Source organism: Dermacentor andersoni, chromosome 7 (assembly GCF_023375885.2).
Source record: "Dermacentor andersoni chromosome 7, qqDerAnde1_hic_scaffold, whole genome shotgun sequence".
Classification (NCBI taxonomy): domain Eukaryota; kingdom Metazoa; phylum Arthropoda; class Arachnida; order Ixodida; family Ixodidae; genus Dermacentor; species Dermacentor andersoni.
The window spans coordinates 80,871,466-80,895,937 of record NC_092820.1 but is presented as its reverse complement, the minus strand read 5'-3'; the positions used below and the strand labels follow the sequence as shown (position 1 = coordinate 80,895,937).

Below are 24,472 nucleotides of genomic sequence, written 5' to 3'. Positions count from 1 at the left end.
AATCTTGGTGTCCAAGCTCCCAGATTTGCACCTCACGTGGAGGGGCGGGGGGAACGAGTGTTAACTCACGTAAGAAAATCTTGCGAAGAAACGAGCGTCTGACTTCGCTGTTCATTCATCCAAAGTTCGTTACGCTACGCCATGTATAGCACACGATACCTAGAGTGTGTTTTTGGTAAACACGGGGGGCTCGGACGGGGCAGCCCCCTGCGGCGTTTGGGCGTGGCTTTGAGCATCGCGGCAACAGACGTCGAAAAATCGAAGTTGGATTGGTCTACGTGGTCACGTCGATGTGGGCTGTAGTACGTATGCGTTCAAAGCAACGGACATTCGATAATTTTTCGTTAGTGCGCAATATATGTTTTGGCGGGGCCGATAACGCAACGTTTCGACACACACGCACACTGTAGTGGTAGGATTGCTTCCACGAGCGAACATGCAAACTGTGTCGTTTCGTAAATGTTTTCGAACTCGCTTGTCCGGCTTCTGAATCGAGCTTCTTTACCACTGTTTCTTTAAACCTCTCAGGCGAGACCTCTCGACGTTGCCGGGTTGTGAAACAAATGTGTCAACATGCTTTAACTCTCTCGTGTTGCCGTGTAGCGCTCCTCAGTAGTCAGTAATGATTCCTTATTTTCTCCCAGCACGGTCCTTGATATCGGGACTTGCCGCCGCATGACTACAGTTTTGAACAACCGTCGTTTGCCATTTTAGGCTGCTTAATGCGCGCTACTACGGCGAGATCAGCAAAAGGAAAAGGGAAATTCTTCTGGCGACTACAGGTATGGTAGAGCTCTCAGTCAAATCTACGAATCCCTTCTTTATACAAGTACAATACATAATTTGGAAGGCACAGGTTGAGGACAAGTTTGTTGAAATAGGGAAGTAGGGAAGGAAAAACAAGAAGGTTAACTGCACTTTGCCCAGGGGTGGGGGGTGAGGGGGGGCGAGGTATTTTGCAAGTGTCCACATCGTGGCCATGTACATTTCGTCTGCTGCTGACGTTCTGATTGGGTGGGCTGGGCTATGCGTCAGAGGCAGCCAGGTGCTCCCAGCCAATCAGCAATTTAGCGGTAGGTGAAATGAACAGGTCCACTAGGTGGACACTTGCAAACTACGCCCCTACGCCCCCCCGCCCAATTTGCTACTTTACACGTTGGGAGGGGGAATTAAAAATAGAGATGGAAATAAAGGCAGGAGTTTACGTATGAAAGTGAAAAGGCACTCTCAAACACTCGCACTTGAAATCACTAGTTAAGCTAAATAGTTGTTGTGAGTATTTATTGGGTGTTGTGTGTGTGTGTGAGAGAGAGAGAGAGAGATAGTGAGAGAGAGAGAAAGAGAGAGCGTTTTACGCAGCTATTGCACTCGGCACAGCGCTATACTCGTGTCAATAGAAAGATGCTCAATAGAAATAATAGAAAGAAACTCAATAGAAATACAGTTTTTATACCACCGCCCTTGAAGGCTCGATTCAAGCACTTTCATATAGTATAGTCAAGCTTTGAGCTTCATCCCACTTGTTTCGTACGCAGACTTTCGCCGTTGTAATCGTGGTAGGATTTTACGAGTTTGTGAGGTGCCCTTATAGCAATCACATGCCTCGCGCGAGATTCACGTTCTTGCTTTGTTCGCTCCACAAAGATGGCCAGACCTTCTTCCGTCTTCGAGATGCTTTTTTGTTTTTTGAACTAGACAAAAGTGAGATGAAAATGGAAATATACATATCGTTGAATTCAACACACGCCCGTGCAGGAATCACGACTTTCGGGACTTTGCCTTTTTTTTTTTTTCCAGCAATATGCTGTGCGCAGGTTGGGCTAAACCGAGTATTATGACACCGAGATGGAGGACGTTTACTGTTTTTCGTGAGCGGGATGACAAACTTTCACTAAGATCTCTCGAGAGAAATAAGCGTTCGTGACTACACCGCTTGAGAGGTGAAGAACGGTTTAACAGGTCGGGCTGCTTCGCGTACAACAGTCGTGTCTTTCTTTCGCGCACAATGCGATTACACACGGATCCACCCATAAGGGTGCCCACGAAGTCGAAAGCTAGATATTATCATTTATTTTGATCAGTTCTGTCGCTCTGGCCGTGCAGCACGTTGATCCACGGCGCAACCGCGTCGTTTTTGCGATGCCCTTGATCTTGCTTCGGGTCGCTGATCGATAAAGGTGTCGCACGTTGCAAATATTTCGCCACTGTCATTACACTTACGCTTCGCAAAGCGGTCGCCATCGTGCCAACAGAAGACTGCGTCAGTTTCTCCACCGCGGGGGATCACTGAAGAATACACAGCGCATATATAGACGTAGTCGCAAGAAATTTTAAACATAAATAAATAAAGAACACCTTCTACGGGACTGTACTTTCGCAGTTTAGCCTCCCCGTTATGAGAGGTTGCGTACTTCGCGCCAACCCTTCGAAGGCCTCGATTTCATCCAGTAGGTAAGGACGTGTTCACCACCGCCAGATCGAGAATCCGACGAACCTCCGCCTCGTCGGGTTGCATATGTAGCTCAACACAGAGGGACTGTAGATACCCGAATAGGTTGAGTATTCATGTACGTTTGGTTACTCATGTGAGTTCCTTCGTTCCAGAGTGAAATGGGCACAAATCTGTCGTTGGCAGTTTAAGCATACGTGGAACGTGACTAGGCGAGGGTGACTGACCCTCGACGTGGATGAGTTGGCAGACTTCGAAATAGATTCAGTGACTTCCTTCGACGATTTTTCCCTGGGCCTCCGAGCACATTACACCTCTCTCTCTCTCTCTCTCTCTCTCTTTGCGTTATACTCCGTGTATCATGGAAACACGAGACACGATAAACGATATCTGTGTTTGCGTAGACGCCAAGCGTGGGGCTGAGTTTCACTACATAGAGAACGGCGCCTTTTGTCGCTTCGGTAGTCCAACGGTAGGAGTTGAGCACTCTTACCGGAGCAACACGTCCCAATTTGTGTGGTACGTTTTGCTCCTCCTCATAGGGAATTTCGGTCCCCGATCCCATTCCCTATGTGAAGTAGCACGTAGGCGCCTGCTAATACGCCGACAGAATTCTCCGCATATCAATAAAGAGCTTTCTCTCCCTCTCTCTCTCTTTCTCTCTGTAGTTTCGCTCTCGCAATGCACTCACTGAGTGTATACTAGATACAGTCTACATCACACTTGTCTAGAGGGGTCAATTGGATGGTTAGGCTGCTATCTTTCGCAAAAAAAAAAAAAAAAAAAAAGACGCGCAGGCCGTTCCAGCAATGGGATTACACATGGTCGTACCGCATGCAAATTGTTCATTCACTCAAGGACAAGCCCGTGTGAAATCTAGTAGCTACCAAGACGTAGCAGCTGCGGATGTTGACGCGGCCCCCAGCCGCCCACTCTACCACACTGTAGACAAATGTGATTCTTATTTGATGAACAGGTCATACTCTGTCAGGTACACTTCTGTCTAATCTAAACGGTACTTTGGAAGCGAGACTGTTAAACCGAACAAGCTCTCTCTGCATGCATAAAGGGAATTAATAGAACTTCAAGAAAGAAAAAAAAGAAATAAAGCGGAGCCTCAGATTTTTCCAGAGCCCGATTGAATACATCGGGAACACGAATGCTCATACTCTGCTAGCGATTTGTACAGTGCGTAATAGGCACGGCGAGTAGATGTCAAATGTTAAATTTCTTTTTCTGGGCTCACTTAACTACGCCAAATTATCGCAACTGCAATTCAGTGCAGCGAACAGGCATAGATCGAGGCGCTCTGCTACACGTTCTGCTATCGTTTACATTTTTTTTTTTTCAGTCTAAACAGCTTTCAGCTAGACCAAGGTGCTGCATGATACGCTCACGATTGTTTCAGTCCTGGCATTCTCGTCCTCGCCGTATATTTGCCCAGAATGACGTATATTTACACTATTAGATTACACTATTAGAACGCTCATTACCGTTCAAACAATGCGTGTGCACATAAGACACTACGCCCGGACCCCTGCCCACCGCCTCGCAAGTCTCCCAGTAGAAAGGCCCCACACGACATTCAGTGCAACTGTCTTCGCGCACCGTGCCTCTCCCAGGTCAGGTTACGCACCTGCGGCGAGACCTTCAATTCCTCTATGGTGTGTGAGCCATGCTGAAGCAAACCTTACAATCCCAGGACTTCAGAAAAAGTCGAACTTGCCGTCATCAGCGCTCAAGGAACTTACTTTACTTCCCTTGTACGAGAAATACAGCTACTGCCCACACGTCTATATTGATGAGTCAACTACATCAACCAGTTCCGGTGGCGTTGTAGTTATACCATCAATGGGAATAAACCAGCGGTTGAAGACTTGCCATATATTACTACGTCTACAGCTGCAGAGCTCGCGGCTCTCCGCGACGCGCTTCAAGTGATAAATGCTGAAAATCCTCGAAAATGGGCAGACTTCTGCGATTCAAGGCCCGCCTTGCAATGTGTGCAGTCTTTTCTCCGACATGGAACTCACGATCAGCTCACGTCCGAAATCGTGGAACTTGCCCATCAATTGAGAGAAAAAGGCCATGGTATCTCCTTTCAATGGATAACAGGTCATTGCGGTATCATTGGAAATGTTGACGCAGATAAGGCAGCTCGGACATCAAACAAAGAAGACCACTGCGTCCCCATTCCTCTCTCAAGGACCGACGCTGCGAGGCAACTTCGCATTCTATCACGCACACTCTCCTTAGCAGAGTGGAATACCGCACATACAAGGCGCACCAGACTGCACAGGCTGCACAACCCTTCACTGCAACTCAGACCTCCGGCAGGGCTGCACCGACGCGAAGCGTCTCTTCTGTCTCGGTTGGGGCTCGGAGTTGCCTCCACGAAAGCATACTCAGCACTAATTGGAATGGCCGATAGTCCTGCATGTGACGTTTGCGGATGCGAGGAGAACATTGACCACTTATTGCGCCACTCTCCTCAATTACCAGCACAAAGACAATCTTTGTCCAACACATTGAGGAAACTAGATGATCGTCTTCTGAGTGAACAGATAGTGCTAGAGCACCGTCCCCACCTATCATCGGCTCAGATGGCAGTGAAGACACTTTTGTGCTTTCTGAGAACCTCTGGTTTGCACGAGCGGCTTTGACTCAATGACTGTCTGTGCACCTCTCTATACCTTCTCTCTTTTCCCCTTTTCCCTTCCCCCAGAGTAGGGCAGCCAACCAGACTGTTGACTGGTGAACATCCCTGCCGTCCTTATACCTCCCCTCTCTCCCAAACGGCCCACTGAGCGAAAAAGCCGGCATTTTCTCTAACAGCGGAAACGGTGCCTAAATTCCCATTGGCTGCGACGCCACGTCATAGGTGCGCATCGGTGGAGCAGAGCGGGCGAGTTTTAACACCTGCTGCTGCAACAAAGCGCCATGTGTTGCGTGAGGGGCGAGGGCATCGCCGCGACGCCACGTCACCAGCTCGCCTCGACAGAGCTGACACAGCGACTCGACGCTGCGTGCCGACAGTGCATATAGTTGCTTGTGTTACGTCCCGCCGCGCCGCTCTCGCCTGCGTTCTAACTGCGCCTTGGTGAGGCCAGGGGGGGGAGGGTATTCTGTAAGAGTCCGCCTAGTGGACTCCATTTCGGCCGCTGCTGATTGGCTAGGGCCGCTCGTCTCCTCCTCGCTCGTACAGCTGCATCCAATCAGCAGCGGCTGAAATGGACAGTCCACTAGGTGGACTCTTACAGAATATCCCCCCCCCCCTCCCCAGGTCAAAAAACGCCAAGCCTCTCAACGCCCTCGCTTGTTCGCGAGGAGTTCACAACTCGAAGGGCCGCTCAGCGGCGTTCAATTGGACATAAATTTTTTCGCATCCGCCACTCGTAAGGGGCGCATAGTTGTCCTGGGATTTTTCTAGATTTTATTATCTATTGTCTTTGCATTGAGTCTCTCCTTGGTACACACCAGCTACTAATGACATATTCCCTCGTATATTGTGCCTTATCATTGTGCCATGCACGAGAACTAACGTTTACTCTTCTTATTTCTCAATTTCATCACACATCGCTCATTAATATGTGGCTCACGCCTTACGTATTTCTGTGTATTTGAGTCCCTGAGTTTAACGCAAGCTCACGGACGTCGTGTGCCGCGTTGTGACGTGTACGCGTTGTTCCAACCCTGCCATTTCTCGGTGCCCTGATTCTCGTGAATTTCGCGAGTGCGGTTACTGGGAAGCCACAATAGACCTATACATTTAGTAGTCGCGAAAGTGCGCTATATAAGGTGTTAAATTTCGCGAAACATTTGGGCCGCCATATATCATTGCAGGATATAGACAGTGCCCCATACTTGAATACCTTGGGCGTGGCTTCACTCGCGATGCGATGGTAGCATGCAGTCTTGCCCTTGTGAACTTTTCAAGGATGTTGCGCATATGCGGAATCCGACAACAGGTGCTTAGGTCATTCCATTATTTCTCAGCCTTGTCTGTCAGTCCCCTTTCACGCATTTCCAGCGTAGCCAACCGGATTGAGCCTGGTTAACCTCTTTGCCTCATCCCATATCAGTTTCTCTCTCTCTTTCTCTGTAACAACACTGCCGTTTATCACTGGATTGTCTATGCGCTTTACTTAATTTGTGTTCCTATCTCGTTCTCTTTCTGTCCCCATATTCCTTCTCCCATGCAGAGTAGGAAAGTGGAAGTGTCTCTGGTTAACTTCCCTGCCTTCCCATGGTCATTTCTCTGTTTCTTCACGGTTTTTCCTCGGTCACTCCTTCTGTTCTCTGTCTACCCCTTCGTCTTTACCCCAGTACGGTGTAGCTGGGCAAAGGCGTGCTCCTCTGTACCCCTTCTTCCATGTGTAGTAGCCAACTGAAAGTCGCCCTGATTAACCACTCCGCATTTCTGTAACTATTTCTATATCCCTATCTCCGCTACCATTCCTTCACTATCATTCCGCTCCCCTTTTCTCTGTCTCTCTGTGCTTTCTCTGTCTACCTCAGTGCGGAGCAGCCGGCCAGAGCCGTACACCCCTGGCCCGATCTCTGTGTGTTTATTCTCATTAAACTTCGTTATCTCTAACGACGAACCTACAACCAAATTGTATTCGTTACACTTTCCAATTAACGCTTAAAAGTGCTTGAATTTCTCTCTCGTAACGCCCCTTTATATCATGTACACAATAGTATTTCCGGCTTGTTTATCAAGCATGCACAGCTGTACATTACACAACGTGCGTTGCTAACGTTTCCTTCTTTTTTTTTAAGCGCTGTAAACATGTTCTACCCTCACTTTAATCACTCCAGTTTGTTTACTTCCGTAGCGTCAAATCTTATGCACAGTGAATTTTTTTTCGCGCTTACTAGCACAACGCTTCATTCTCACAGGACAGCGCCTTATTATCGCTGAAGAGATTGACATAGTGACACTCCCGTTGCAAGCCGTTTACTTCGTTACTCTCTTCCAACCTTTTTTTGTTCCTACTATCGCAGCCTTATCTTACAGCCGATATCAGGCGTTATGAACAAGATATGTGCAAACGTTTATGGCAATGGGTCAACCTACAGCATATTTGCAAGTAAAACTTGTAAATTTAATGTCTTTCTAATATTGCTTTAATGCGCTACTGTCGTTGCACAGTGTTTGGGCGGTCTGGTATTGCACTACCAGGACATTTGAGGTGCAACAGCGCATGCTGAGTAGAAATTCAACGGCTGCATTCGTTGGCCGTGTGTGTGACATGTGCTTGAAACGCGTTTCTAACACTTTGGCACGGTACTCTCGGTAGGAAAGCTGACGCAACCCAATGGGAGTCTTAGCCGCAGTGAACAGGAAAGCACTTACATTATTAAATGAACAATTAAAATTACTTCGCACATTGGAGAGATTTAGGTTAGAGGACGCAAGCCACTTGCGTCCCCTTGGGGCCCGATACACCCGAGGGTTACAGATTGATCATCTGTTCCGCGGGGTCATTGTTCCTGACGATTATATTTATCGCGCCCCTGTTGCCGCTCATTTGACCATTGCTTCCCGAGGTTATTGGCCTTGAGGTGATTCTTATCGTGATATCACTTTTCGGATCGACGTCATTTTCCTACAGCATTAAAACTCATTTATGTGGTCTGTAGAAAGTCTATTGACCTTCAGACAGCCTTCACAGGCAGTCTATAGTCTTTATAGACCTCTATGCCAATACACGTTTTCTCGTTATGGTATGCTCACTTCTGGTTTACAGTGCTCAGAAGTCTGTAAACCACAACCCGTTAAAAGAAATAGACTTACTAATTTTTTTTTCTGTAGCCCGCCCATTATACTCCATGTAGACGGTATAGAACCTGTATAACAACTCAAATGGACCTGCAAGATGGCTGTCTATACACGGTTTAAAATTATTTTTGTGATGCTTTAACCTGAAAACGACTCACTGCCGTATTGCCCATGTAGTTGACGTATTTCATCGCTAGTGAGTTTAGTGTATCTCTAGCTTAGACGGACACAAGAATACCGGATAGTGCAGACGCGAGCAGCATAGCTGCTGGCGACATGTTCGTGTTCGTTGCTAACTAAAGAGCGCAATATATACAGCACAGTGACAGACGTGTATTGGACCTGTCCGCTTACGCAAACGTATCTATCAAGATATCTCCATCACGAACGTGTTATAAGAGAGTTTTAGCATTCCATTATGACCATCACTATTGTCGCCACCACCATTCCAGGTGTCCTCCTGCTAGCCCAGCCACGTCAGTCAGGAGCTTGCATGACATTGTTAGAGTACTGCCGGCGAAGGGTTCGTATGTAGGCTAAGAGGTGTACCGGTATCGATAGTGCTAATGGGGTGCTAAAACTCGCTATTTTCCTTTTTTGGGACGTATAGAGCAGTGGAACACACGCAGGCTTTCCGTGAACAGATTCCGCTGTGCTGATCGCAGCACCAGAAGGCATCGTCATTGGCACAGCTGTTCTCTGATACGGCTACAAGCATTCCAGTATGTACGTCTGCGATAGCCACGTCTATACACTGCACAAAAATTCTGCGTTGCTTTGCTAAAGCTCCGCGCTCAGCGCCCGGAAGCCTTGACTGCGCAACGCGTAACCTGATTGCGAAAAGCGTACGAAACTGTCGTTCGTTATGGACCTCAAAAGTGAAGCACAAAGCTATCGTTTCGTACTTTACTCTTGCTGCGCACCTGCTTCCCACTCATACACTCACGCATGTAAGGGAACTTGAAACCAATGCAGGCAGAACCGTTTTTGTTCAAACGACCTCGAAACTTCATTCTGGATCCATAGGACTCGCAGCCAAGGTCGTCTATATTCTGGCGCAATTCCTGGTGGTTTTGCTAACCTCCGAGTAATTTCTGGCAGAGAATGAGTTATCTATAGCAGCGGTTCGACGTGAGCCTATGTGTATTACCGTGATACCAACAGGCTTAGGAGTAACAATGCTGGCGGAATTATCTCGTCACGTGGTGTTCATCCAAACAGGACATAGGAGCTCACGTCCCTAGCGCAGGGTGGCCAACCGGGTTCAGCCTCGCTAAACTCCATGCCTTTCCCTTATCACTTCTCTGTCTCTCATTCTCTAGTAGGAAACAAGGGTATCGTTATATTTTCGTCGCGTCCAAATGTTTCCATGAAAATAAGATTGCGTATAGAACAATGTTGTACACCAAGGTAAGAGAGTTGAGCAGATCTTACTTTAGCGCAGTAACGCATAATGTCGCCACCAGCGCTGTTGCTGGCGGAAGAATATCCATTGAGACCGCATTACTGCAACAGGCAATGCGTACACGCCAAGTTGTAATCATCTAGTGTCCCTTCTACGAGATTGCGGAAGCCTGCAGTGTGGGAAGCGGCTAACGTGGAATAGAACAAAAATCCCCCTAGTTAACGCGGTGACTGCTGCTGGTTGTGATTATGATTAAAGTTGTATTTTTTTGTGCCGGTCCGAAGCGGCGTTGTAAATAGTAGGATAGCCGGCGTGTATAAAACGAGTTGTCAGAATGATGCCGGTTAATACGCTACCACCAGACTACCTCAGTAACGCTTCCAAAAGGCTGAAAATGATAGGTTACTTCGGGCTGTCTGGGACAGATAAGAAGAAATATTGTTTTGTGACGTTGGGCAAAAAACAAAAAAACAAAAAAACAATAGTGCGGTACCTAAACTAACTCAAGGGGACATAATTCCAACCCACAGTCATTTGAACAGCGTACCAAGCCATACAAAGGTGTAGCTATCGTGGATAAAGGGTCTCACAAGCAGCGCGTCCTGTAACGGAAATGACGACATAAAGTGGGAATTTTGCTTGTACTATTTCCACGGCACATAATCGACTTTTGTTCGCACAGTATGATACCGTTAGGCGCACTGGCTTTGTTACACAAACTGGGCAGTGAGGGCTAATTGCCACGATGCCAGTTTGTATAGATTATAGTCTTGCTTGTAACTCGCCTCAACAATAAATCAGTACGAGTCCAGGGAAAGTCATCAAATGAGAATTCGATTTGCCTCAACGAGCATGAATATTTCCCGACAGTTTCATATTCGCAATACCAAATCAGTGGGAGACCATGTTTCGCGAATGCATTTATGTACGTATATACGCAATGCTCTTGCACATGACGTATCGTATTCGGGGCGGTATCGACACTTCTGGCGAGCAATCAATTCAGCATTTTTGCGATGGATAGGTTAGTAGATGGCAAACCCAGTTTCGAGTATTTCCATCTATTTTGGAATTTTTCCGTCCGTTCGGTATGAAAGTACCGCTATCGTTCTCTGCAACTGCAGACATCCGCTCCCCCTTTCTTGCCCTTTCTTACGCACCGTCTCAATCCTTGCCAGCTTCCGCCTTAGCAGTGTTCGTCATTGGGCAAGTTGGTGCACATTTCAAGGAGGATATCATCATCATCATCATCAGGAGCTTACTTTACGACCAGTGCCGGATGAAGGCCTCTCAAACAATTTCGAATTACCCTTGTCTTGCGCTAGCTGATTCCAACTTGCGCCTGCGAATTTCCTAATTTCATTGCCCCACCAAATTTTCGGCGGCCTCGACTGCGCTTCCCTTCCCTTGGCACCCATTCTGTAACTCTAATGGTCCCACGGCTATGTGCCCTACGCATTACATTACCTACCCCGCTACATTTTTTTCTCCTAATGTCAATTAGAATATTGGCTATCCCCGTTTGCTCTTTGATCCACACCGCCCTCTTCCTGTCTCTTAACGTCACGCCTAACATTTTCGTTCCATCGCTCTTTGGGCGGTTCTTAACTTGTTCTCGAGCTCCACTGTTAACTTCCACGTTTTCGCACCATATGCTAGCACTGACAGAGTGCAGTGGTTGTACACTTGTTTTCAACGACAGTGATAAGGTTCCGTTCAGGATCTGCTAATGCCTTCGGCATGTACTCCGACCTAATCTTATTCTGTAAATTTGCTTCTCATCATCAGGGTCCTCTGTGAGCCACTGACAGATAAACGTACTTCTGCACAGACTCTAGAGGCTGGTTGAAGATCATGAATTCTTGCTCTCTTACCAGGCAATTGAACATTGCATTTGTGTTCTGCATATTAAACGTCAACCCTACTCTTACACTTTTTCGGTTGAGGCCTTCAATCATTTATTGTAATTTATCCCAGTGTTGCTGAACAAGGAAATGTCACCTGCAAACCGTAGTCATTGAGGCTTTGCGTGATCAAGGAGTACCGGAGGCATACCTGAATATTTCGGGAAATATCTACAAAGATTCCACAGCTAACTTGCTTCTCCACAAGAAAAAAGAAAATTACCTGCCAACAGGGGGTCCAGACAAGGAAACAATCTCTCCCATGCTATTTGCTGCATTCTCAAATATTCAACGCTTAGTGAGGATTAGCGGCGAGTATCACTAGCTTCGGTTTGCATATGACATTGAAACATATAAGCGTGCACAAGGTTAAGAGGGACGAAGGAGAACACATGTCATGCTTACGCGTGCTTTTATATTCCCATTTCTCTCAGTCTATTCCCGTATTCCCTTCACCCCATCCAGGTTAGCCAACCAGAAGCTTTTCTGGTTAACGTTTCCGCCTTCTACCACTTTTTTAAAATCTTCTTTTCCCTGTATACGTCGTAATAACGAAATGCAGATTCTGCAGGTATATGAGTTTTGTAGTCCTCTGTAGTTATTTGATAGATCTCCCTATCAAGTTTCGAGCTTACTTCGTTAGTTCTAAACTTGGAATTTATGCTACTCTCCCCTCCGTATTAATCCGGATTTATGCTAAAGTTTCATGGTGCACCTTGCATTTCAAGGCGCACGTCAATGTATTCTGTAACTCAACCACATCCAAAACGTTCATGTGAAGCTCTTCCATAAATATAATTAAGAAGAGGTCCTTACAAAGTTCAAGTGAGCCAAGCCATACCTGAGATCGATTCGCGCCCAATATGGATTTCACGCATTTAAACGTTACGTCGACGTGGACTATCGCAGCTACTATCGTTCGAGCTTCCGTCTCAGCCCTATGGCACGGCGTATACGCGCGCTTTTCTTTCGCGTTGGGCTCTTGCGTGCACCGCTATCTGTTGAACTAGTTTCCTTCATTCACATTCGACAACGTGACTCATTTCCACGTCCGGCTGAGCTAGCGGGAAATTGGGAATTTAGCTGACCTGATAACACTGCCGCCTGCAGATAAAGCAAGGCCCACATTGACTGGCCCCGTGGCGTGACGCTTGGTCCCGTGTTGTAAGCCGACCCTTGCGATTGGTTGACATTCCGGAATGCGCGACCCGAGGGCAGGGGTCGGGAACTCAGGTTTTGTCCTACGCAGGTCTCGCGTCGGTATCGTCCTTCTGCGAGCAGCGGTACAGGAGCTGGTAACAAAGCAAGCAAAAGAAACAGTCGTCTGCTTCCAACATCATACACCGTAATCCACTTGTAATCATCTATCTATCCATTCGCAATCCTGTGTTGTTGATATTCCTTTCTGCGTATCATCTATTTAGCGAAAAGTAAAAACAGTTTGACGACGCGGTCTCTGCAGGACTTTTTCTGCTTACCTACGTCTGCAGGTCAGGGTGGACAGACATAGTCATGCTCCTGGGACAATTTGCTAGTGCTAGTACTAGCGTAGCCGAGGGCGCTGCTCTGCGCACGGAACGCACAATTTGCCGGCTATCTCTGCTCTTGAATATCGTGGAGGTATAAATTACATACATATTTAGCTTTATCGAAATCGCTAGTGTGGAACTTAACAGCTTGTTTCAACTTAGCGAAGCTACCAATTTAAGCAGCTAGGCCTCATTGGACAGCGACTTGGTTTTAAACGGCGTTTCATAGCAGAGGCTCTGATAAAACGCGGGCTGCTACAATCACGTGAAGCCAACAGGCAAGGAAGCCAATGACGTCTATCGTTGAAAGGATGTTCCACATCCGCCACCATGGCCTGTATGGCACTGGCTAACACTCCCAGTGCTAGATATAGCCCCGATGCACTGATATCCCCCTCCCCCCAAAAAAGAAAGAGAAAAGAGAGAAAGCGGATGGAGAGACAGCCGTCGCCGTATATCTCAGTGGTCGAGCATCGCACGCATATTGCAGAGCACGTGGTTGCTCGGTTCCCGCCGGCGCCAAGTCGTCCTTCCGGAGGGAAGGACAACGGCTCGTCCTCAAGTTCCTCGGAGATGCTGAACACCGGTCCACTACATGCGCCTTCATTGTTCGAATTCTACAGCACAGACGTGGCTAAAATGAAGTTATCGGGCATCACTTGCGCGCAAGCCGCTGCTGTACTGCATAGCGTGTGCTCTGTTCGTCCCCGTTGCGCAGAGGACTCTGTCTGGGACGATTCTGTCTCGGCTACTTCGTTCCTGCTTGTGCGGTTCCTCTGCCTCCCGGGATGTGGAATCGCATTTGTGCATTCAGCTGCCGCGTTCTAAAGGGTGGCGCCGGGGAGCAGAACTCGGGGAAAGTGTAGATCCGGATTCATCCATGCAGCCAGCGTCGCCCACCTCGCCCTCCTCCCACTACCATTACAAGTCCTTTCGTCAGTCAGTGTGATTTGCGACGCATGATTAACAGCGAAGGGTCAATGAGGCTCAGCCACGTGCGTTAGGAGTGCATGTCACATGACCAGCGAAGGCTTGCGTGATAGACAGCGTAGTGTTCTGAAGGCTCGCTGCTGCAACCACTCGTGTGACGCAAATGAAATTAACGAAGAGAAAGGAGCTCGTACTTCCAATTTCCTGATATCGGTAAATGCGTCGCGGCGACTGTTTTGCCGTTTGGGAGAAAGAGATTATCTTTCAGTCTAAGCCTTGCGCCACGCGGGTATGCTTTACCATTTAACCGAAGCAAACACTTGGTGTTAGATCATCATCATCGTCGTCATCGTGGTCGCTGTCATTGCCATCATCATCATCATCAGCTTATTTTTGTCCACTGCAGGACAAAGGCCTCTCCTACGCATCTCCAATTACCTCTGCCCTGGGCCAACCGATTCCAACTTGTGCCTTTGAATTTCTTAATTTCATTAGTCCACCTAGTCATCTGTCGTCCTCGACTCCGCTTCCCTTCTATTGGCACCAATTCTGTAACCCTAATGGCTAACAGGTTATCTAACCTACGCATTACATGGCCGGCCCAGCTCCATCTGTTTTTAATGTCAATCAGAATATCGGCTATCCCCGTTTGCTCTCTGATCCACACCGATCTCTTCCTGTCTCTTGTCGTTATGCCTATCATTCTTCGTTCCATCGCTCTTTGCGCAGTCCTTAACTCGTTCTCGCGCTTCTTTGTCAGTCTCCAAGTTTCTGCCCCATATGTTAGCACCGGTGGACTACACTGATTGTACACCTTTCTTTTCAATGATAATGGTAAGCTTCCAGTCAGGAACTGACGAAGTCTGCCGTGTGTGCTCCGACCCAATTTTATTCTTCTCTAAATTTCCTTCTTGTGATTAGGGTCGCCTATGAGCAGTTGACCTAGGTAAACGTACTCCTTCACAGACTCAAGAGGTTGACTGGCGATCTCGAACTCTTGTTCCCTTTTGAGGCTATTGATGATTGATTATCTTTGTCTTCTGCACATCAATCTTCAGCCCTACTGTTACACTGTCTCTGTTAAGGTCCGCAATACTTTGTTCTAACTCGTGCTCCGGGTTTCTGAACAAGACAATGTCATTTGCAAACCGAAGGTTGCTGAGATATTCGCAGTTGATCCTCACTCCTAAGCCTTCCCTGTTTAATAGCTTGAATACTTAAGCGTGCAGGGAATAGCATAGGAGAGATTGTGTCTCCTTGTCTGACCCCTTTCTTTATGGGTATCTTCCTACTTTTTTTGTGGAGAACTAAAGCAATGAAGGGAAAATGAGACATCACCCATTCGTACCAATTGCTACAAAGGAAACCCATACGGATTCCTCGAAAGAAAAGCCTCGCAGTTGAATAAAATTCGCCCTGGTCCGGGACTCGAACCCACTACGTCCTTATGGATTAGAAATCCTACCCCCTATTGCTTCTTGTTTGGGAGTCCTCCATGGCAAAGGACATGACCATTAGTCAGCACTGTATACGCCTCACCAGTTCTTCTAACCTCACTAAGGCTGATCACATCCCAAACAATGCCCTCAAAGGAGCCTGCCAAGTTAGCTTCACTCCAGAGCGTTCGTGTATTATAGTTGTCAAGGTGAGTTCCCATTGGCGGTCTTCCGGGTCCAGAGATTCTTAGAACCCTTTGACGTGTTACAGGTCTGGCCGCCGCCTTGGTCAGGTCCTCCGCAGCTGCTGGGGACTGAGGGCCATTGGTTGATTGAATGAATCATCAGGGAGGTAGCGGCAGTATAAGGAATGCATTTTCCACAAACATTATACCACCTGGTTCTGAGGACTTCATTTCTAGCAGAAAAAATTATGCTTCCGCAGGTGATTGTCGTCACTAGGCACAATATCACCTTAAGTCCGGCAACAGTTCAATACACGGTATGTATTGTAGAGCGTCAATGAGATGCGCGTCCGATGCATTGCAGCTTTACAAGATCACTAAACAGCAGTCCACAAGCTTGACCGACACTGTGACAGCGAAATGAATGGAAGTGATAACATGGGTTTCACAATATACAAATTAGGTACCACAGCGGCAGATATGCGCAATGTATAAGCAACACACAGGTATAGTATGTGTGTGTATTGTAGAAGTAAACGCCGAAATTAGGTAAGCGTATGCACCAAAATCAGGTGGCTCGAAAAACAGGCTTTACGAGCTCGTCAGAGACCGACACGAAGGGACAGGACCATTGACCGAGGAATTCCTCTTCGCAGAGGAAGAATTGCTCCTGCGACACCACAGACAGGAGCTCGGTAAGCGGATGATCTAAAATGAGGGCCTGAAGCGATGGCACGCCAGCCGGGTCGCCGCACTTGCGACGGGCAAAAAGAGGCCTGAAACGACGAGAAGCCGCGCAAAGCGGCCCTGCGAACTGCGACCACGAGAAATGAAAGTTTGTTCTAAGGCCACCATATTGGGTACTCCTTGAGCGGTAACAGATTGTCTAGGAAGGTGTTGTTTCATTCTCTAAATGGGGGCAAGTTTGAGCCAAGCTGCTCCATGCTGTTGAGAGTGCTCACCCCACCCGGTACGTCACAGGAAGTTATGGAGACGGCCAAGCAGAAAAGATACCGTTAGCTCATTCAGTGCCACATGACTGACGTGACCGTAGCAGGAGCGACAGCCATGTAGGAGGCAGCGGCCGCAATATGGCGACCACTGTCGTGTCAACAATGGGACATAGGCACATCGGCTCTTGGACAGGTCGGCTGCACATAGCCATAAAATGCCACAAGTGCTGCATAGAATGCCGGCAGCATTAGTGACTGGGTGCCTCGATTGGGATGCACACGGGACAGATTTTACCGAGAGTGAGAGTTGCATGAGTAATACGCGATAACTCGCGCGCCGCACTCATCCCCTTGCACTAGGCCTCGCAGGAGCGGACAGAAACAAAGGGAAAACGAAGCCACCCTGGGGGAAGGCGGCTGTTCAAGTGCCGCACGACAGGTCGATCTCGTGCCACCTGATACCAGAAGAAAACTGGAAGAAACTGCAGTGGTTTCACGGCAGGTAACGTGGTTTCGACTGTCCGTGTCAGAAATGCGATTGACTGCGCGTGATGTTTTTGCTCGAGAAGCCGTAAGCCGATATCCCGAGCATGTGGTAACATTGCTTTATTTTTGCTCGTTGTGGTCGCCTCCGTCGCAGCCGTCAATAGCGTAGCCAAGTACGCCGGAGTGGCCGCAAAATGGTGCCGAGCAGTGCGCGCGCGCCAGCAGTGGCCGCTTGTTCCGAACCCTCGAGAAACGCGCTGGAGGCCGTGATAACCGACCTTCACGCTGTGACTAGAGATGCGCGGGTAGATGACCACAGAGAGTCAGCGGCGTTCATTTTTGTGTGCACGAAGCGCGTTCCTGAAAGGACTGTTCGCCGTTGTTAGATATGGGGCCGTTTCCTGAGCCTACTTCGAGTTCCCCAGACCACATCGAATCGCACCACAGCTAAGTAAGGAGCGCAGAAGCACGGATGCCACATTCCATAGGCGCGCACGTGCAAACAAGTTGAAGGCCCCCACTTCGTACGCCGCCGGTGGAGCTATTCAGTGCTTGGCTCTTCCAGAAAGCGAGGGGATAGCCCGGCACTGTTGCAAGTAAAGTGGGTCCCGAAGCAAGACGGCTGTGATGTACCGGGAAGGCCTGGCAGCGTAGCCCCCATACGCCCATTGTGCCGACGCGTTGCAAGCCAGCGAGGCAAGACTGCAGGGAGAAGTAAGACACCGTGAAATTCTGCCCGCCTTGGTCCGCCGTCGCCCCCACCTGGCTATTGCGACGGCGAGTTGTAAGTCAGCAAGGCAAGACCGCAGGGGGACCAAGCGGCGACTCTCTTCGCCGGGTGTGACTCCATCACACGGGCGCCTACCATTGGCTGAAAATGGCATCACCTGAGCGGGCTCTCCCATTGGCCGAACGTGACGTGTCTTATCGACACCGAAGGGCTTAAAAGACGCAGACCGGGAGCATTACTAGAGATTCCTAGAGCATTCCTTGATTCATCTCTCTCGAACTTCTTGTTGCCGGCCCGTAATGACTTTACGACTGTTAATTGACTCACTGTAAATAATGTAAATAAACCTCCCAAGTTTTTCATCCCGAAGTCCGTCCTCAACTCCTAAAACTGGTTGCTAGCGGTGGGATTTCCTCCAACTCTTACACCGTACGCTCATCGAACCGCCAATGAACGAGAGAACCTTGCCGCTTTGCGCGGAGCCTGGACGAAGCGTTCGTTGAAGACCAAGGGTGGTTTAGGAACAGGTGCAGTTTACTTTGGTCACTTGTGGACCGACAGGAGCGATTAGAGAGGCGTGGAAGCCACGCTGTTGACAGTCGCTAGGAGGCTTAGCGCTCCCAGATGCTCTCCGCAGTAGACCTGTGAGAGGCCAACTATGCTGAGGCCGTCGCGTCGACGACAGCCGCGCGACGGGTACTCCAAGACATATAACTTTCTAGGAACATTGCCCGAGAGAACTCTGGCGCTAATAGAGCTGCAAGCAGGACGGCTCAGCCACCGTTAAAATGATGGGCAGCACACGCTTTCGCTCAAGTTTCGTCCTTCTGGCTCGAAGCGGCTTTGTGACTTTGAAGGTGGGCCATTTTTTAGCAAACTGTTGCGACTAATGTAAACCTTACCAAGGACTACACGTGCATATGAGAAAAGACCTATTGTCTTGAATGTTTATAAAACTATATCGTTGCTTCGAAATTAAGACGAACTGTAATGAATAAAGTCTCAAGAACGTGTCAAGCCACGAGCACGAAGACGAGACAAGTCCATGTGTTACCCCTTATTTTCGTGTTAGCTGTACAACCGCGACGCCAGAATTATCTTAAATAAATTTTGCAGGAAACTACGTTTATGAGGATGAGCATTTTCAAGCGAAGCTTGTATAAGCTAGCCTGCGCCGGTGATGTAACGTTAAAAAGACAGCCCACCCGCCGTGGTTGCTCAGTGGCTATGGTGTTAGGCTGCTGAGCACAAGGTCGCGGGGTCGAATCCCGGCCACGGCGGCCGCATTTCGATGGGGGCGAAATGCGAAAACACCCGTGTACTTAGATTTAGGTGCTCGTTAAAGAACCCCTGGTGGTCGAAATTTCCGGAGTCCTCCACTACGGCGTGCCTCATAATCAGAAAGTGGTTTTGGCACGTAAAACTCCATAATTAAAAAAAAAAGACAGCTGATGTGAGAGCTGCGCAGGTGCAGGGATTGCTAAAAAAAGAACAAGCAATAGACGCGTTGAACGGAGAACCCTCTGTGCCGCCGCGCTACTGACGTCCTTCTCTCCGCCAATAGGAGTCGTGTGTCTAGGTGTCGTGAGAGAAACGAGTGTTTCTCGCGTCAGAACACTATCGGAGCTGCGATGGGTCGGCCGCGCGTCGTGCGTACTGCCGAAGGACAGGCGGCGTTTGATTAACGCCGAGAAAGGTCGAGAAAGGGCTCGTCGTCGACGTGCCGGCCTCGCCGGGAGGGAGCGCGAAGCCGTGGCGCTACGACAACGAAGAGGCGCAGGTACCGAGCTGAGGGAACGTGAAGCAGAAGGTCGTCGACAACGTAATCTCCGAGTCCAACCCGAAAACAACAATAACGAAAGCCTCAGAAACACTAGCGTCAACTTTCCCGGTGCGACGGCCAGATTTAAACGCGAGTTTCTCGACCGGAACTTCCGGGCCAGCTGCAGTGTGTGTGGTCGGTTGTGGTTTGGTCATGACGTGGTTCCCGTCAGTGGAATTCGTTCCAGTGAACGACGACCACACGCATTCGACGTTTTAATGGAACATTACCCCAATCGTGACTGTTTGTACCCTACAACAGTAGAAAGCCTATGCATGCGTCCGCTGCTTTAACGCTACTGTCGACGTTGCTATCGACGATGGACGTTACAGTGGGTATCCTACATGCACGGGGGACGCTGCTTTAAGACCGGGCATTAAGACCGCGCAAGCGGAAAGTCAGAGAGGCTGGAATAGTCTCATAAGCATAATCCCACAAGCAGCGCTCCTGGAGAATGCCCATTGAGAAATGCTGACTGATATTAGGCCGACCCGATACCCATTTCGGTCTGGCGACTGTCGGCGACGGCGTTTTTTCCTTCGTGTTGGCGCCTCTGTACCGACGCCGACAATCTGCCGACTGTCGGCGGAGAGCTCGGCGTCGGTACAATGTGACAGAGGCGCCTCCACGAAGGTAAGAAAACGCACCCAATTACTGCACAACTCGTCGAGAGCATCTTGTATCACATGGGGATCATAAAATTCCGGGTACTTGCAAACTCGTGCTATACTCGCGCGCCCACAACAGCATTTGCGCAGCCACGCATGTGGGACGACGTGTGCGGTGCTCATTAGCGTGGACTTTCTTTACTTCGTAACACGCATAGAATAATGCTCCAGTGTCTAATAATACAGCAACTAGAATTTCAAGCAATAAATATGATTTTTTTAAAACCAGTAGACTTAGGTACAGTCATCTCATGGAATACATTTCAAGTACCAACAAGTCACCGCCAGGTCTCGCCACTTACTGATTCTTCTTGCTTTCTTTGCCAACTCAAAATTATATTTCCTACTTAAGTCCCGAACATCGTGCTGGATTCTATCACTCTAAATCGAGGTCATTTCATTTCAATCAACGTCTCGCAACACATTCTGGCCAGTTGTCAGCCCCTTTAACTTTCTAAGCCGCCAAGCGCGAGGGGCGCACGTACGCCGTCGATATTATAGGCAGCTTTAGTTGGGCGTCCACAACCAGCCACGTGCGCAGGACGCGAGGTTGTGCGTGCCTAGCGTAGCGCCCGCGCACGGTACGGCAATAGTTGGCCGGACGCAAGAGCTGACAAGGGGATTGCTGACTTGCACGCGTAGGAACCAGTAGTGTGCTACTCAGCGCCGCCATATGCCGTCTTCTGAAACTGTGTAGCCAATATCAGCCGCCACGAAGTCAAACCACAAGCCGGAGTCATATGTTCGGCAAGAGCGATATCGAGAAATGCGCACTCGTGGACATGCGAGAACACGCGAGAACGTCCCGCAAAGGCCGCTGAGCCCGCAGCGGACGCTGCGCAGCTTTTGGAAAGCTGCGGGCGCACGCAAGATACCGCGCGTGCTCCTACATACTGCGCATGCGCACTGACGCCTCCGTGGCTTTGCTGCGCACGCAGAGCTGCTGCCGACGTCCGACCAAAAATGCTATTGTCGTAGCAATGCAATACCGTGGAAGCGGCTTTGTTCACCGCTGCGGTAGGGGGCGCTCCGACAGCGTGAACGCCCTCTTGAGCGTCCATACAATTTGTATCGCCATCATGGGATATTTGCGGCTTGCATAAAATAAATTTTAAGGTTACGTTTTACGTTCAAACGACAGCGAACCGTCAGCGTCAGTGAACACTTTCTGAGCGTGGTCAATGCAACCAGTTTTAAAGCGAAAGCTTTACTGGCCGCGAACTTGCGATTTCGCCGTGGCGGTGCTCCGAGGAGGCACATGACGTCACAACGCGCGCCTCGCCACGGATATTTCTCTCTCTTTCACTCCCTAGTCACTACTGCGCATGCGCCACTAGTAGCACCGAGCCACAGGTGTTCCGCCGCTGCGCAGCGCCGCGCCTTCCCGCCGCCGCCGTTTGGTATGACGTCACTCCGCGTTCCTCGTCGTTGCGCTCGCCTCCGCTCGCTTCACCAGCTGCGTCGCATGCCTGATAACATGTCTGAGGATTGAAAAGGAGAGCTCGCGTGCGCCGCAACCACAGTTGAGGCGGCAGTATGGACGGCGACAATTCTGATAAGCAGGAGGAGGCCTGGAATTGACATCGGAACGAGATGAAGAGGAAACGAATCGCCCAGGAAACAGACGAACAGCACGCCGAACGACTGGCTAAAAGCCGCAACATAGCTAGACAACCAGACTAACCTGGACTTGCAATCAAGATTGACCAAGGCTAACCATGCTATGCCTTAGCTTTCCCTACGTATATCCTGGCATAGCCGAGCTAAGCCACTGCCATATTTTTTTGTTCATACTAGCATACACGCGTTCGAACACATTAAGCCGTGAATTGTAAGAGCTAAACGCATGGGGACGTTTGGGGGGGGGGGGCGAGGAGAGGTTCTTCAAGGTGCAGGTAGTACGCAATACTTGTATTAAATTTACCATCGGAGAACTGAAAAACAAGCTTGAAACTTGCTATTTTTCTTCGCGGCTGTATACAGGTCAGCTTTCGCCAGCAGGTCTGATGCAGATTGGGCTTGTTGGTGGGCAGAACAGATAAACCTGGCTGCTAATCGTCGGATACACTTCTATTTCTTTTTTTATTATTTAGTAAAATTAAATTAATGAAATTATGGGGTTTGACGTGCCAGAACCATGATCTGATCATGAGGCTCGCCGTAGTGAGGGACTTCGGAAATTTACGCCACCTGGGGTTGTTTAATGTGCACCTAAATCTAAGTACACGGGTGTTTTCGCATTTTGCCCCCATCGAAATGCGGCCGTCGTGGCGGGGCCATATTATGATTGCATCTTCTAAAGCTGGACGTATGACTGTTCTGTACTGGTGCTGTCTTTAACGCTAGGCGTGGCAGTTGACAGTTTTCTTACAAAAAAAAGTTGCAGCGACGTTTCATTTCGCGAACGCGGGTGACGCGCTAGCGTATAGGTGCTGTAGCGCACACGACGCTATCGGCCCTCGGTGCGCCTAGACGCCTACACTGTGCGCATTGCAGGTCGCATTCGAGACAGGGCCAGCGGGGCCGCGACACATACGCAGCAGCCGCTGATGTAGAGGGCCCCGCTGTAAACACTCGATTACTACCTAAATTGCCTAGCATAGTGTCAGCGAGCACAGGCAAACAAACATGAACGCGCCACACTCGATGACCGCGGACACTCGCTGTCAAAACGCTGGCGTGAGGAATCGCGGCAGCGGCAGCGAGCGAAGTGACCATCGTGCTATCTATCGCTTCAACGCAAACTGAGCGGTGAGAACACAGCGCACGCAAAGCTACGAGCCGTCGGCCTACATAGACTGCGCCCCCAAGGCAGATCGCTTTAATGTTAAAGCCCGCGCGACCGCGCGTAGCCGCGCCGTGGGACAGGGCGGTGGTACCACTGGCATTGTAGTACCGTTCCGTACCGCATGGTGGAACGAAGGTAAGGGGAGCGTTCTCGCATTCTTCCCTCGTGGCAGCGCTTTGAGATGCTGTCGTGGAGACGCTGCTCCTTGGGTCGCAGCGTATGCGCAGGACTCGAAGGACCGCAAAGCGGTCCTCCGAGTTTTGAATTTCTCTGTGCAAGCGAGCGCGTTCTGATTTGGCCTTACCGAAACGCCGTTGAAACGCGGGCGAGCTCTTGCGCGGACAAGGAGCGCGCGAATGACACCAGCAACCAAAGAACAGCGTCAGCCCGGGGCATCGCGTCGCCGTACCTGCTCGGTCGAGGCACGCTGGTGACGCGTCGTCGCGACGATGCCCTCTCCCATCACGTAACACCTGGAGTACTACCAGGCAGCAGGTGTTCCGATTCGTCTGCCCCGCTCCGTCGAGGGGAGCTCGTGAAGTGGCGTCGCAGCCAGTGCGAATTTAGGTGCCGTTCCGCTGCTACAGACGCCGCCGGCTCTTTCGCTCAAAGGGCCTTTCGATGCTTTCGCACCAAAAAAAAGAACGCTTGCGTTGGGACGCTCCGGAAATTGTCTGTGATTGTTACGCCAAAGTGATTAGCGCTTATTCAAATGTTTAAGTTTCTTGCTACTAATTGTTCACCTAAAACAACGAAATATATTTCTTGTTCTCGTACTGTGATACTCCGGTCTGTGATTTTTCCTAACTCTTACGAAATTTGACAGGATTCTGGCACGACCTGGTGGTGTTGATATTAAACGCCATCAAATGTCGTGTTCGACAATTGTTCGATTCAGCCACCTCTCAGCAAGCTCTTCGCGATCGCTGTCTTCGATGTCGACGACGTCGACAGGAACAGAAAGAACAGTGCCTGATGCAAAGTGGAGGATTCTTCGAGAGTTCCAAGAAGTACTTTCCTGCCGTGTGTTTGTGACTTACCCGTTCTCTTGAGATGGGAGGTCCGCCTCACACGTTCCCGATTTCCCTTGCTCAAAGTAACATCTGATATATAACCAGTGACGAAGGGTAGTGCAATGAGCCATCCCGACAACAAAGTTTATATATCTTTCTCTCTGTCATCATATCGGACCTTATTGCGGGACAAATATTCGTCAACATATGGTCGAGTCCGTACATAGGAATTTTTTCTTGGAGTGTGGAATCGTTCCTCGTTTATGCGCGAAAGGGTTGGCGGTTTCTTATGTATTGTAGAGACGTTATTTTATAATGCCCCGTTGTCTCGCGGTATTACATTATATTGGCCAGGGACAAGCGATGACCGGCAGAACGTTTCTCAAAGT

At 49.3% G+C, this 24,472-nt stretch overlaps 1 protein-coding gene across 2 annotated transcripts in view; it reads right to left on the bottom strand.

Moving 5' to 3' along the window:
- Nucleotides 1-24,472, bottom strand: part of Spred (Sprouty-related protein with EVH-1 domain) — a 148,393-nt gene that overhangs the window by 74,092 nt on the left and 49,829 nt on the right. The gene's annotated exons all lie outside the window — the stretch shown is intronic.